The sequence below is a fragment of the Amblyomma americanum genome, chromosome 5 (assembly GCF_052857255.1).
Source record: "Amblyomma americanum isolate KBUSLIRL-KWMA chromosome 5, ASM5285725v1, whole genome shotgun sequence".
NCBI lineage: Eukaryota > Metazoa > Arthropoda > Arachnida > Ixodida > Ixodidae > Amblyomma > Amblyomma americanum.
This window is the reverse complement of record NC_135501.1, coordinates 43862955-43876049: the sequence shown is the minus strand read 5'-3', so window position 1 is coordinate 43876049 and position 13095 is coordinate 43862955. Positions and strand designations below refer to the sequence as shown.

General features: G+C 47.3%; 1 long non-coding RNA gene across 1 annotated transcript; it reads left to right on the top strand.

Moving 5' to 3' along the window:
- The first annotated feature begins 420 nt into the window (after positions 1-420).
- LOC144134659 (uncharacterized) lies at positions 421-10772 on the top strand. The gene is made up of 2 exons (XR_013315197.1): positions 421-787; positions 10559-10772. It is a non-coding gene; the product is annotated as an uncharacterized LOC144134659 (long non-coding RNA).
- Positions 10773-13095: the final 2323 nt, after the last annotated feature.

The following is a 13095-nucleotide window of genomic DNA, read 5'->3' as shown; positions in this document are numbered from 1 at the left end:
TGGACCAAGATTGGTCTCCTGAAAACATAAAACTATGAGTAACTTTCACCCTAAAATATGTGTTATGTCACTGTAATTCCGCATTCTCCTACAATTCCACTGAATTCAAAAAAGGCATGTTTGTGTTTTTGAGAGGAAATGAAAGGGGATTTACTTAGATATGGGCCCATTATGAGGGGCTTGTCTTTTTTGTCGCTCAAGAGAGCTGTTCCGCCGCTGCAAAGCAGGCGGACTGGGAGTTATATCCATCACCTTGCCAGAACTGCTGGAGGACCACGCAGCTGTGGTTGTGTTAGTTTCAGGCCTCCCCTGACAGGGGAAGTCCTGCGGGATGCCGACCCATGGACCGGCTCTCCCTGCTTTGGCAATGACAGGGCAGCTTTCGCTGACCCTGCCTGGGGCGTCAATGGCCCTGCCATAGGCTCTGTGAAAGCGGCCTTGGCAGGTGCCGGATTGCTGTGTGGGGCTACGCCCCTGCGCACCACATCAGCGAAGTTTTGTTTTGCTGTGAAAAAGAATGTGTTTGTAAGCGCAAAACGCCTTCTCGCTTCTTTAAATGAAATGTTTTCCTTTGTTTTTATGGTGATTATCTCTTTTTCTTTCTTCCAGGACGGACACGCCCTGGAGTATGCAGCATGGTCTCCTTCACAGTTTGCACAGTGCGGGGCTGCGTCACATCCATCAGACTGGTGATCATTCGAAGCACATTTTGCGCAAGTTTTGCGACCGTGGCAACTCTGTGAGCCATGGCCGAACCTTTGACAATTGAAACATCTGCGAGGGTTAGGTATGTATGGTCTTACAATAACTTTCAAATATCCCACGTCAATTGTGTCGGGCAATGTGCTGGTGTTGAACGTAAGGATCAAGTGTTTGGTGTCTATTTCCTTATTCTCCTAGATTTTGATTCGGTGGACATCTATGACGTCTTGGTCGGTGGGCCCTTCGAGCATTTCTTTTTCGGTGATGTGAACAAAATCATTTTCGGATATTACGCCTCGGGCAGTGTTAAGTGAGCGATGAGAAGTCACAGAGACAGAGATTTCCGCTATGGACGTTAGGTTGGAGAACTTAGTGTTGGACATTGTCGCACAGTTCAAGCAAAAATCGCCGCTGGCCATTTTTGAGAGCTTATAGCCAATGCCTAATGTTTCTGTCAAGCAGATAGACACAAGGAAGGGGGATATTATTCTTGCCTGCTTATCTTCTTCTTCACTGTGGATCACGTGATATTTTGGAAAAGTTACTCTTCTTTTTTGAAAGAAGTCGTCTTCCTCGTTCTGCCCTCTTTGGAGAAAGCGATCTTGTTTTTAAAGTGGGGGAGCCACAAAAAAATTAAATTTTTCGGTCATGGTGCCAGTCACCACCATGGAGCCCATCTAAGCGACGAGACAGGAATTTGCAAGGAAGGCCTGCCCACGCCACCAGTACACCTTAACTATAATCAAATATGGCGCAACTCACGGTGGTTGGTCACACAAGGTTTAACCCTCGCTGCCAGGAAAAACGAAGAAGTGAGTAGGAGGAAGGATAGTTGTGCGAAAGGGGTAGGAAAGTAAAAGATACAGGAGAGGATAGGAAAAGGCAACTACAGATTTCCCCCAGTCGGGTCAGGCCGGAGGTGCCGTCTACACGAAGCTGGGGCCAAAGTGGTGTATTGCCTTCGCCGAGGGGCCTTACAGGTCCAAACAATCGGCATCGGCTCAACCACCAGGAACACCTTTTCCCCGGACACGGCGATGCCACGCACGGCGAAGCGCGCGTGCTTGGGTCCGTGGTGAAGCACTGTTCACCATCATCCCCCTGCGGGAATGTCCCTGCGGATTCTCGGGAACCCGTGGTGTCACCGAGCTGTGAAGGGAGACAGCGCAGCGGAGGTCGGGTGATCCAATTATGGAGGTGGCAGCCATCGGACACTAGGTCCGTGCTGTCGTGGACCTCCCTTGAACCACCGATGCAAGCCTACTGCGCCCCATTCAATCGTAGAGGTGGCAGCCGATGGACATAAATTATGGTGAGGAATGAAAAAGAATAAAAACGAAAGAGCCTCTGCCTGTGGACCGATGGGCAGAGGGATCGTGCTGCCAAGAGGCTCCCTTGGATTGGCTGCATTAAAAGGTTCCTGAAAAGCGTATTTGAGCTTGCTTATAATAGCGCCTTGCATTATGTAGAGTACAGGCCACCGAGTGTTCATGCAGCGTACAGTACTTCAAAAGCGGACCAATCATTTACAATATATTTAAAATTCGCGGCGACCTGCGGTGCCGCGTATTCGTCCGAAACCCAAGCTCGTTACGTCAGCAGCAAAGGTCTTTTATTGGTTTGCCATGATGTCACGCACCTCCCGTGGCCGCGGCCGGAATCTCCGCCCCCTCACCCACCGAGTGGGTGGGACCGACAGAGGCGTGCCAACATTTCAGCGCGCAAAAAATGTGACGAGAGAAAGGAGAAAGGTGCAAAGATGCGTAAATTCAAATTTTGTCTACAGATAACTCAGCTTCCACAAAACGCATTAAAAAATTTGTGACCAGCGCCCTTTAACATCGTAGACATGCCAAAACTTTATTCGGAGCCCCTTTAAGCCTACGGCGTTTCAGGATGTCGTCGACGGGTCCTGGCTATGGCTTTTCCTGCTGCTGCCAAGTTCCTGGGGCTGTTGACAGAGTGCACCGGTGTCTTCCTGTGGTCCTCTCTGTTCCTACTACCACTTGCCTCCCTTACACCGATTCCTTCGACGCAATGGCAGCGACACGTCGCAGTTCATCCACCCGTGTCCGCCCTGTCCCTTGGACATCCAGCAAAATGGTGGCCCTTTGTTTTCGTATCCCCCCCTCCCCCGCCCAGAATTCGGAGGATAAAAAAATTAGGTCGTCATCATTATTTTACCCTTAAAGGCCTTTATTGAGGCATTACGTAAGTTTGAACATGGAATGTTCAAACTTATTGTTCAAACTTAGGTACAGAGCAGGCTATTCAAGTTTTATAGCTAGTGTAATGGGACCGACAGGCGCAGCGCAGCGAAGAAGCGGACGAGTTCAAGCGGGACAACGAAGAAGCAGACGAAGTGCAGCTGGGTTTTTTCGAACGACGCCTGTGAGTGTGCCCGTCGTGTCGCCGGTCAACCAAGACCAACCGACCTGTGCTTCAAATAAACGCCTTGACACTTGGTGGAGGTGCCTCGGTTCCCGTCCCGGTCCTCATCCTGGAACTTCGAAGTGGAACGCTCCTCGTCTCCGCCACCATGCCGGAAGGTCCGAGTGAACCATCGCAGCCCATCTCTGCCACCGTACTCTGTCACGGGGTGCAGCGCCAGCGTGACCCTTCTCCTTTTAGTGGCACCGAGGACCAAGACGTCGACGACTGGCTGGCCTCCTATGAGCGCATCAGCACTTACAATCGGTGGGACGATACCGTGAAACTTAGCAACGTCCTCTTCTACCTAACGGACGTTGCCAACCTGTGGTTTCGCAACCATGAGGCCGACCTTCCCACCTGGTCGTCCTTTAAAACGAGCTTCGCCGACGTTTTCGGCCGCCCCGCCGTCCGGAAGCTTCGCGCGGAGCAACGTCTTCGTGCTCGATCTCAGCTCTCTTCCGAGACTTTCACAAGCTACATCGAGGGCATCGTTGACCTGTGCAAGCGTGTCAACCCCTCCATGTCCGAAGGGGATAAAGTCAACCACATACTTAAAGGCATAGCCGATGACGCTTTCCAGATGCTGCTGGCGAAGAACCCCACCTCCGTCGCTACCGTCATCCAGCTGTGCCAAAGCTTCGACGAACTCCGCAAGCAACGCGCATCTACGCGGCAGTCCGGCGCGCCTGCGGGGGGTCTTGCTGGCTTGGCCCTTGGTGGCTCGTCTGCTGAGCAGTCCCTGTTCATGCAGCAGGTTAAAGACTTCATCCGCGAAGAGATCGCTCGCCAGCTTTCTCTGCTGCATCACATTCCCGACCCCGTCTGCCCTCCGCACGACCTGCCGCCATCTCTCACGCCCACTATCCGTCGTGCTATTCAGGAGCAGGTCGCTGCAGTTCTGCCATCCAGTCCCCCACCTCCTCCTGTGGCAGCGCCGCTCACCTATGCTGAAGCAGTCACCGGTACACGGCGCTCGCCCACCTCTGCCGCCTACCCTAGCAGCCCGGCCTTTTATGCTCCACCGCCGTCTATACCCCCGCCGCAGGTCCCGGTTCGTCGACCCCGCCGAAACCCTACGAACCCCTGGCGTACGGAGGACAGTCGACCGATATGCTATTCCTGCGGTCTTCCGGGCCATGTCGCACGCTTTTGCCGTCAGCGATCTCCTCGTTCTGGCGATTTCATGCGCAATTTCCGCTACGATTCCGGGCCGCCCTTGCCTAATGTCTCTTCTGCCTCCTCTACACATCGCTCCCAGTACCCTACTCGCCGCTCGCCTTCCCCTCGTCGACGTTCCATTTCTCCGATGCTCCGCCGCCCGGACCCTCTCCCAGAGGAAAACTGACTGCCGCAGTTCAGGAGGCAAGAACTGCGTGTTTTGCGAACTTTTTAAGTCCTCCGTGTTCTCCTGCTAACGTGATTGAGGTGTCTGTTGAAGGCGTCCCCGTTCTCGCGCTCGTCGACACGGGTGCTGCAGTGTCAGTAATTAGTGATGCTCTTCGCCGCAAACTTCGTAAGGTGACAACGCCGCTGTCTGACTTTTCACTACGTACGGCCACCTCTCAGCGCATCCACCCCATCGCAGCCTGCACGGTCCGCGTTTCTATCAACGACATCGCCTATACCATCGAGTTTGTTGTGCTGACCGCCTGCTCTCACGATGTCATCCTCGGCTGCGATTTCCTCTCGACCCACCGTGCTGTGATTGATTGTGCCCGTGCGGAACTTGAGCTTTCTCCCCTGTGTGATGTTTCGTTGTGTGACCTACCTGTGCGCTCCGCTAAGCTTCTTGTAGCTGCCGACACCGACATACCTCCCTCCTCTTCAGCCCTCGTTCCGCTCCACCCCGACTCTTTCCTCAGCGGCCCTGTTCTTTTCACACCTACCGCAGCGACCACTCGCCATCAGCGCCTCCTCATTCCATTCGCCGTTGTCTCGATTTCCGATGGCCACTGCGCCATCTATGTCACCAACCCATATTCTTGCCCGTCGTTTGTTCTTCGCGGACCACCGTCGCCGGGGGCGCGAAACTGTGCACTTTGATCGCCTCAAGCCTTACTATGACCCACCCATCCTCTCCTCTCCGTAAGTCGCCAGGATGGCTCCTTTTTCGGAGGGAGAGTAATTGTAATGGGACCGACAGGCGCAGCGCAGCGAAGAAGCGGACGAGTTCAAGCGGGACAACGAAGAAGCAGACGAAGTGCAGCTGGGTTTTTTCGAACGACGCCTGTGAGTGTGCCCGTCGTGTCGCCGGTCAACCAAGACCAACCGACCTGTGCTTCAAATAAACGCCTTGACACTAGGAATGTTGTGTTGTTACCAACAATGATAAATTACCTCTATCTAGTGCATGTTTTTCTTTCCTAGCAACAAACGACAGGATGCACAGGACACTGGTTGCTTTTGTTTCGTTAAAGCTTTATTCAATGCCGCAGGAAATGCAGCAGCCATGGAGACCCTGCTGGCCTTTCCTCTTCCTTTGGCTCCTTTGTTCCAGCTTTTGGCTCAACATGTCATTAGCATTGGTAGTGGTCATACAATGTCACTGGACACTACCTTGTCTAGGCCTCTCGCTTTGAAAATGTACTGTTCGAACTTACCTTCAGGTTACACCATGCGCTAAAAATGCAGTTCTATAACAAGTACAAGGCATCCACTAATACCCGTGCAGTGCTCTTGGCGTTGTGTTGTGGCAAGTTATATTTTCCAGAAGCTGCAGTTTTGGGAAGAAATGAGGCTTAACCCGATTTCTGAGAAATCTGCTAGAACAGAGTTCCAACTGAAAACAGATGGTGTTGAAAGAGTACAGAACTAAATTTGAGTTGTTTTCTCACTTTCGAATGTTGCGCAGCACACTGAAAAATGGCCATGCAGACGGACTGCGCCAACAAGCGGTGCATAATTTATAACTGCCTTTTTTTCGCTTTTCTGGTTTCAAGTGCTAAACGACCGCTGTGATGTACACAAGGCGGTCAGGTTGCGCAAGGCATGAAAAAAACTGCAGTATGGTCACTGCTTTATTCGTTTCACCTCACATCAACTGTTATGCAAGCCTACCCAATAGTTGAACGATTATTTTTTGCATGCCTTCTGTGAACTGGACACATCATGTATGTGCGTATGTCACTGCTGCCATGCAGCGTTCACATCGAAACGGCATGAGGAAAAAATAGTAAATTATCAGCAGGCTTAAGCGAATGCCATGTCCTCGTATATACAATTTTATATACATAGCATCGTTCCAAATGAAAAAAACATGCGGCCAAAAATTTGTTGCCTCTATGCCAGTGTTTTGCTAAGCGGTCACAAAGTCTGATACACTGTTGACAAGGTTTCACTGCAGCTTATTTTATTTCATGCGATTTTTAATGCGGAATTGAAATTGAACCCAAGATGTTTTCATTTCTACCATAGTCTTGACAAGTTTTGCTCATTGCCGATTTTTTTCATTCATGGTAAAAATTTAATTTATGGACCATTCTGGCTTTGTTGGTGATGGTTCTGCAACAGACTCATCCACTGCTGCAAAATTTGCATTTCAAAGTTTTCCCAGCCACTCTATTCAAGCTCATAATTCGCACACACATAAAGAACCCTGCTTAAAGTGAATGGCGGTGTAGTCTAATCTCAAAAAACTTTTCAAACCCTGCAGTTTACTTGCAGAAATCAGCTGGTAATAGGAACATGTGTATTTCATTTTTGGCCTTAAAAGCTTATGTTATGAGGTTGCTTTGAAAACTGCAATAGCAATAGCAATTAATGCAATAGCCTTAAAGGTGCAATTTCTTCAGAAAAATTGGCATCTCTCTGTGTCATAAAAATCCGTGGTTGGTAGAGACAGGTCATGTGACCTTGTGACATCGCAATCTAATTACTGATTGGTCGAGCGAGATCGCGTGAATTTGTTATCGCAACTTGCCTACTGTGGGGGGCGAAAATTAATTGGTCATTAGAGGTCACATGATCATGCGGCGTCCTCATAACCTGCCTACCATGCCAGGTGGCACTATGGAACTGCTTCTGCAACACTCCTGCATGTCACACAGTAACGTAACGCCATTTGGGCTTGTGAGCAAAAACCTAGGGAAAAAAAAGCACGGGAGGGATCTCTAATGCTATTGCATTGTACACCCAAGGGTAGAAGCGCCCCATCACATTTTTGGAAAAGAATTTTTCAAACTTTATTGAAATAATAATTTTTCTTGCAAATCATTCAGAAATCATGTTCTCATTACACCGTTCCAAACATGAAGGCAAAGTTGGAGCATTAAAAGTGTCTCGCGAAACCAAAGCTAACTGTTTCAGTTCGATACAAAGGAAAATAAATGGAAGATTTTTGTGACATTTACTTTTTCAGTTTACATCCTAAAAAACACTGAGGTTTGGTTTCTATGGTGCCATGTGTCATCTCAACAATAGCAAGGGAAGGATGCTAGAATTCTTGAACCACAATGGGATCAAGTTATATGTGTAAACATTGAAGGCTTGCCTCACATGGGACAATAACTGGAAATCTTCCTGTCAGCGTATGTTTTTGGCAGATAGAAACCCTCTCGACTGCTTTATGCATTCATAGATGTTTCAAATCATTTTAGCTGTTTTTCTTGAAAAACCTTTTTTGCTACTTATTTTTCCTATATATTTGCCTGTGCAATGAACTAGAATAAGTAACTTTTTTATGCTGCAGTTCCAAAAAGATGCCTGCATAAAGGCAGTTTTTTTTTACAGTCATTCCAACATACATGACAATTGCTAATTACACACCTCACCTTTATGTACATGAACAGTTATTTCCCTCTTAGTGAACTATTTTAAAGTTTCACTGCTGGCCTTGCATGTATATTTAGCAAAATTAAAAATTCAATCTGTTTTAGCACTTTCATTAGGGCCCACTTTCAGGGTCGTCACACGGAATTCGTACTCGATGAAAAAGTAGTCCGTTCTTCGAGCAATAAAAGGCTAAATTGCAAGCCGAAATTACAATGTCACGAATTTTGCTGCCTGTGGTTTGTTTGAGATAGTGAGACTTTAAAAAGCTAATTTTCTTGACTGTCAGTAGAGCAATGCAAGATGCTGCAGACCATGGCCCATTGTTACTAAGTGCGATTTTTAAAGTTTTATCATGCTGTAATATTCTATTCTTATCTGCTGTTTTTTCTGGAAAAGTTGTCTCGTCGGATGCACAGGAGAATTTTAAGTTGGCTAGTATTGATAGAATGCCAGCTCCTAATCACAAAAAGACCAGTCTCGCTGAAAAAAACACCTCTTGGAACGTAGAAAAAAGCTAGAACTGAAATATAGGTATCGTTGCTACAGGCCAACTTCGCAAGTGCAGGTGAGATGACGTCGCCAAAATAACACTATCTATGAAGCTGACAAATGCCCATGAAGGTTACGCATCTGAGTATTGAAGCAAGCGTCATTTCCAAATGCTAGTGCACTTTCATCACACAACTAAGAGTGAAAAAGGCAGCATCTCAATTTTGCAACTTAAAGACAGCTTTTACTTGGTGGCGCCAGAGGCAGGCAGATCGTTTCAGTATCCTTGGTCTGCCGATTCGTGTCTGTGTGGTTTCATTTTTTATGTGCCATGATTTACAAGTATGGAGCAGCAGTTAACCCAAACGCTTTCCAAGTGTTCCTCGGACGAAGTTTGTCAGTACAGTAGAACCTCGTTGATACATTCCCGGTTCGTACACTCAAAATCATGGACATAATTGTCTTATTTTTTACGGTTAATATGTTCCCAGAAACGCGATTTCCCGGCTACTACGCTTAAAAATTTTGACAAATTGTGGTTGTATAATACGTTTATTGACCAAGCGCACATGTGCAAACATACAAGTGGGCCGAATGAGAGGGCACATGACGTGTTTTTGCGGCAGTCACACACTGTGGTGGCTTCTTTGCGGTGTCTTAGTGCGACGAGCTGAAGCACCACCACCGCCATCAAGAACAAAAAATAAAAACAGCGTGCTAGCGTTCGCAATGGGTATTTCTGCAGGGTCCCAATATGAAGAGGGGAAACGCTGAGGTTTCTTTGCGGTGCATAAGGGAAACGAGGCGAAGCTTCTATCAACTACAGCGATGAACTTGTATATGAATTGGCCGGGTCTTGGACATGCAGCTTAAAAAGCAGCACTGCGACAATTAGCTGCCGCAGTGGCTTTTCCACAGTACTGGAAAGCAAAGGGGTGAAGCATCCAAAAATTGCAAGGCAGAGATTTTGGTTACTTTCGTCACTGCCATCGACGGACCGTACGCATTACGAGTTTCCTTCCGCGCTAAAGAAAGCGCGAACGCAGACTGAATTCAGAGAGCTCTGGAATAGGATCTGTTCAGCTCTTGTGCCAAGAAATGCCAATCGGCATTTTTATAAAGTGAAATTGTCAATAAATGTTTTTTTCCCTCAATTCAGCAGTTTCATTTCTCAAAATGAGGTGGTTTGAATAATATGTTTCTTCCCGCAAGTGAGGTTTTACTGTATTCCTGTCAATCAACAGTGCAGACACATCACAGCCGCCACTTAACGCACCTGCGCAGTGCTCACAAGAAGTCTCCCTTCTCCCTTCAGATTCTTTCCACGGAGCGCATGGTTAGCGGCACTAGGGACGGCACATGCAACGACATCCATCTATCTACTGAACACGAGGGTTCCAAGGTTCGAGCGACACTGTTGAGAGAGAGACTCGACAGTAACATACGACCGCACCCTGCAGGTCGAGGCAATAGCTCGTTTACTGCCAACTCGTCAGTGCCCAATACTCTTGGTATCCAGGCAGTCCAGTTAGAATTCTAAGTCCTCAAAAGCATTGTGCACTCTCTGGGGCTAAGTTTGGGGAAATGCTGGACGAAGCTAACAGAGTTTATTGCGAAAACTTTGTTATTGGGAACGGGATCCATACCAGCTGCTGGTGTCAACGAAGAGACAAAAGATGCCTTCAACGTCTGGCCAGCGGTTGCTTTTACTTCGGCTGCTGCTAGCCCCGCTTGCAGTCAACAATCACAGAGTCCGCATTTACGTCATGGTTCACGTCACTTTTTGGAGGTGACATCATCAGAGAGTCCAGAGTTTGAGTCAGAGAGGTGGAAAAATCGTTCTGAACTCAGAATCTAAATCTCTCTGCAATAAATTAGTCTTTTGCTGCTGGACAAACACCTCTCTGAAATGCCCACATATTAGATTTTGCTAACAATAGAGTTGTTCTCGGTGTCCCTTTAAGCTGAGTCAGGTGAAAATAGTGACTCTGTCATTAAAATGCAGTTAGCAATACAGGCCAGCTTTGAAGGATAGAGATAGAAAGGGCACATACATAACCAGTGCATTCGTCTTTGCACTGTGGTTTTGCAAGGAAAGGAACCTCTCTTAGAGCTTAACTAATTGTGCGTGTTTGTTTGGCTCTCCTTCATGTGCGCACCAAAGACCTGCAGCATGGCATCAGCAGTGGTTCGTCTGCTGCAAGGAAGCAACTTCTTTAATATTCAGCATTCAATGTGTTGCAAGTGCAATACGTGAAAGCTGCTTTCCAACTGTGGATGAAAACAGCCTAAAAATTCCTGTGGGTGAACTGCTTCATTATGAGAGTTCATGGTACTGGAGGGCACTGGCCCACAGAATAAATTGCTGTTCCCTAGTACGTCTCTTTTGTCACTTTTATTGTAGTTTTATGTGTCGACCCATATTGTTGGGGAGAGAGTGCCTTCGTGTGCTCCGTAAATGACTGCATTACAAAAGCCTGAATATTGACAAAGTAGACCTGTGTGCCTGGAGTGTGAAAACTTACCACTGCGCTTGAGTGTGCTTAATAAACCTGCAACTGTGGTCTCGCCGTCTTATTGACTGGGGCCTTCCTGTAGCATGCAACCTTGCAAAATTGCAGTCTGCCAAAAGAAAAAAAAAGCATTAGGCATAAATCCACGACTTTGGGGATGACTTTCCATTTATTTCCATGGACTAGATTTACACATGTACAACTTCACCATACTACATTAATAGCAAAGGCAGCACAGTGCTTGCAACGAGCAGATTTGAGGAAATAGAAGCAAACATAAAAAATAAGATCAGGGCAACACATTAGCAGAAAAATAAAAGTCCTTGCAAATGCAACCAACAAGCTACTACAGCAACATGGAGCCACAGTAGCTCAGCTGGACACTAATTCGACCCTGGCTGCAGTGGTCACATTTCAACGCAGGCTAAATGGTAGAGGCGTGTGTACTGTGCATATTAACCGCTCCCCCTGCTTGGTCTCCTGCCTACTTCTTGCCTGCCCTGGTATTGAAGTTGCCCATCAGCTACTCAATTAGCCTTATGTCATCCCACAGCACAGCCCATATACTTCCTTAAAACCAATTATGGAGCAGGGCTTGGTGGAGATATGGCAATGAAACTGTAGGAACTTTGCAGAAAACGGGAGAACCTACAGCTCCACATTGAAACCCTCTCGAAAGAAAAAAAGTCTACAACAAACAAAGCTAAAAAATTATTAGGATATAACAGTGAAACCAATCAAGACGTGCGAAAGTGGCTCGACTCAATTCTCGATTTGGGCGAAGTTAATTTTGAGGGGGGCCAAACATATAACCTGCCATTCCGACATACTGAGACATCCTAGATTATTACAGGGGCTGATGGAAGTGCTACTCAGCCCTGCACAAAAAGCTAACCAAAAGAGGTGGTAGATTAGAGAAGGCTGCAGACAGGCACCTGCTCACACCTGCATGAGCTCCAAAAGATGTGCCCTGCACAATACACTGAAAAATGCCCGTGGTGCAAGCTAACCGACAGTCATACATGAAATATGGACCTGCCGCATGCAGAGTTGGATCTGAAAAAAGTCAACTCAAGCGTGACACAGTGGGAACACCCGCTGCCCAGCGAGGAAGGAGATGTACAGAGGTTTCTCGTACGTCAAGCCAATACGGCAGCAACAAGGTGTGGCATCCTAGGCCAAGGGTCAACCACAGCACGAGGCAGCTTGTAAGGGCTACCGACGTCTCTAAAAATGTAGAAATAGAATTTGTCTAATACTTAACTCCAAGTCAATGTACATAATGCCCTAATCCGATTTTGGGTATGGGGCAAGCAAATTTTCACCTCACGGCAACTCTGATAATAAATGGCAGTTACCAGTATCCCTCGAGGGAAATAAGTTGAGGCTTTATAGTCCCCTCGGGTTTTTTGGGATTGCTCGTGCAGCGGTGCTTCCAAGCTAAAAAGTAAAAGTTCATGACCGTAAAATGTGAAAATGCTAAGGAGCGAAGACCACTCACGGCTGTCTTGGTCCACCGAAATATGACGACAATACAGCACGACACAGAATGAAACGGTGCACCCTACCCCCTGATTGAGCTCATTGCACAAAAAAAAGAAGCGAGGCCCCATACTCCATTCTAGATATATAGAGCAACCCCAAAAAGCAGAGTCCTATATTAATGAAAGCCATGAATGAAGCCAGAAAAATAAGCAAAACAAATCCCCTGATAGTATCAACGCAAAACGCATGGCATGGGGTTACAGAACAATTTTAAATAGAGGAATGAGTCTCTGGCAACACATTCGAGGCAATGGCTACACATGTGATGGATCTGCTAGTGCCAACAAGGATAGGAAATAGTGCGCAAGCCAACACATGCCCAGACTTGACCCTATGCTAAAACATCATACATGCACAATGCAGAAACATAAATGAGAACCTAGGAAGCTACCATTACTTAGCAGCACACTCAAGAAGGAAGACACGAGCGGTAAACTGGGATAAGAAAGAAGGCAAGGCAATGCAGATGGCGAGAAGATTGAACAAAAAGAGTGCACTGACTCTTGAAGGATGCAGAGTACACCACAAAGACTATAGGGATAGAAGCAGAAAACAAAGCCACTGATAGTATGTTATTACACGTGTCAGACACATAACCGCTTACAAAAGAGATGGCTGAAACAAACACAACAAGAACTAACGG